Source organism: Lactuca serriola, chromosome 8, assembly GCF_051521515.1.
Source record: "Lactuca serriola cultivar US96UC23 chromosome 8, Lser_US96UC23_V15, whole genome shotgun sequence".
Lineage (NCBI taxonomy): Eukaryota > Viridiplantae > Streptophyta > Magnoliopsida > Asterales > Asteraceae > Lactuca > Lactuca serriola.
In genome coordinates, this window is record NC_136415.1 from 60,309,431 (window position 1) to 60,312,534 (window position 3,104).

Below are 3,104 nucleotides of genomic sequence, written 5' to 3' on the forward strand. Positions count from 1 at the left end.
AGTTAACTTAAACCACCGCCACCCCTGTCTCTTTAAACTTTTACTTTAAATATCAAATAATATACATTTTCTTCATATAATACTTGCATGTCCCATTTTGCGGATTCTCTTTTTTCAAAATAAAAAAAAACATTTTTTGAAATAGATTATAACATAACAAAACAAGATATATAATACCGATTTCTTTGAAGTGATTCTCATTCAAAAAAGTCTCACAAAAGACGATATAAATTTGAAATTCAAATTCTAAAATCATAATCACATCTGATTCCATCAAAAAATTAAAATACTTTGGACCGAGAAAAACACACAACTGATTTTTAAGACGCTAAAAACCATAAAAAAGAAAAAGGGAAAATTCTAGAATCAAAAAAGCAACCACTCGACAGCATCTCCGCCTCCTGGTCACCGTTTACTAGTACCACCGATAAATAGGGCACATCGGAGGGTTTTCCTACCCAATAAATAGGCACTAACAAAAGAATCGAACACAAGACCAGAATCTCCTTCATATGTTGAAAGTCGGTCCAAGATGTAATCCTCACTCCCGAACTTCCACATCACCATCGTGAGGAAAAGTTCGACGTCGACTTCAACAAAGGAGGAGAAAAAGCTTTTTGATTTATAAATTAACAGTATGTTGATATAACCATAAATAATGTGGGAAAAAATAATTAAAAAATAAACATTACTTTTTTAAACGACGGGAACCATTGTCTAAAAAATTTAAATTTTTATTAAATGCTATTAATTTTTTTTTTCATGAAAAGAAACAGGCGATAAATAATTGTAGCTCCCTTTTGACCATTATTTGATGCATTTCAGCTTTTGACGAATTGGATTCGACCCTAATCAACACGCGTCCTACTCCTACCCAATCTCCTACTCGTCTTCTCCAAATCCCCCCTTATCCCATCCTTACTTTCAGCGATGGCAACTGAAAGCAACAGCGCGTCGGCTTACCTTACCAACATGGACGAAGTAAAGCAAGTCTTCAGCCGTTTTGACGTTAACGGAAACGGCAAGATCACCGCCGTGGAGCTCGTCGATGTCATGAAGGCTCTCGGATCCGACACGTCTCTGGACGTGGTAAAGCAAATAATGGAGGATATAGACACCGACTGCGACGGTTTCATTAACCTGGAGGAGTTCGCCGGTTTCCTTAAAGGAAGCGCTAACGCCGGCGGCGAAGATGACGGCGGGATGAAGGAGCTTCATGATGCGTTCAAGCTTTACGATCTGAATAAGAACGGGTTGATTTCGGCTTCCGAGTTGCACCAGATCTTAAGTCGGTTGGGAATGGAAGAAAACTGCAGCCTTGATGATTGTACTAATATGATCAAATCCGTGGATTCCGATGGCGATGGTTATGTCAATTTTGAGGAGTTCAGGAAGATGATGTCCAAGTCCAACAATTCATCCAAATGATGGAATCAGTCAGTGTAATCTATATCTCTTTCGTTAAATACTTCTACCTTTTGAAATAATTCTGATGACAGATTGTGATTCGAATTTCTGAATTCAGTTAGAACTAAATGCGATTTAAGATTAATTAAATGGGTATGAAGTATGAACATTGAACATTGAACAAGAACATCGATACTTTTGGTTTTTGATCTAATTCATTAACTTACAAGTTAAAAATATCAAGTTATTTTTCTTGTTCTTGTTGTAATTTGTTTGAATATAAACAAGAATAATTCAAGCAATATTAGTTATATGAGCACACATATGGTTGATATTTTCTCAGGATCATTGATGTTTAAAGAATTTAGTTAATTGAAAGAACTAATGGGAATAATATTATTATATGGTCTCTGTTGTTATTTGAATAATTGATACTCGAATAATTCCATTAATTGACGAGTGACCGACATAATAGAATCTTTTCTTTTGTATATTTTTTTAATATAAATTACATGTTTGATCTCTAATGTGTTTGTCTCACTCTAACTATAGAAATGTTACAAACTTAGGCCCAGTTAATATTTATGTTGGGGAAAGTATTGTTTGTGAAAGTATTGTATGGAAAAGTTTTCTGACTAGAAACTATGTTGTTTGATTGTACATCTAATTGACTATGCTGAATGATGAAAAAAAGACAATATTACCCTGCTGTTCTATATTGTGATTGATGAAATTGTTGAATAATTATAAAAACATACAAACTGTCATACAAAATCAAAATTATATAATAATTATTTAAATTCCAAATAGAAGTGTCAATTAAGTTGTTTTTAGTTTTTTTTCAAGTTAATGTTATGTTGCTATTCTTTCTAGCAATTTAAAAAAAAAAAATTATAATTCAACATGTGATTCTAGACTCGGTTTATGTCCGATAGTGGTGGGATGGATGACTTTTTTTCAAAATATATTAGGATGATGGTAGTGTTGTCCAAAAAAATAAGAACTATTCCAATAAAAATGAATTTAAAAAAATAACTAAAAGAAATTAATAATCCAATAAAGTAATATTTATTAATATATAAATATTATATATTATAAATAATATTTTTTTAATATATAATAATCCAATAAAAAATTAATCCATTAAAAAGAAATAAAAAATATTTAAAAGAAATTAATAATCCAATAAAATAATATTAATTAAAACATAAATATTATATATTTAACATAATATTTATTAATATATAATAATTCAATAAAAAATAAATTATAAAAATTATTTATAAGAAATTAATAATGCAAGAAAAAAAAAAGAGGCAGAGTTTATAGCACAATTGTCTTTCCAGTCTATTCAGCCAGAAAGATATGGTTTTGAAGCTTTCTAGGAAAGATATATCCTACCGAGAAATATCCATGTTTTTGTGCATATCAAACAGTCTTTCCGGTCCATTCAGTCAGAAATATGTGTTTAAACCTGTAAAGATGTTTATCAAACAGGACCTTAGTCCCTCATCCAAATTAACTATCAATGTTGGTCTCTGGCACTTAGATTCATCGATAGCTTCATTGCTATCACTATCAATGTGATGGAAGTAGCATTGATAGCGAAAAATCCGCATGGAAACAATAGCTTTCATTGTCAAAAGCCTTGGAAGGTATTGGTTGCCAAAATAGAGATACTAAAACAATAGTTGTTT

General features: G+C 31.2%; 1 pseudogene; it reads left to right on the forward strand.

The window, feature by feature from the left end:
• The first annotated feature begins 825 nt into the window (after positions 1 to 825).
• Positions 826 to 1,557, forward strand: LOC145070436 (calcium-binding allergen Ole e 8 pseudogene; annotated as a pseudogene).
• The last annotated feature ends 1,547 nt before the right edge of the window (positions 1,558 to 3,104 follow it).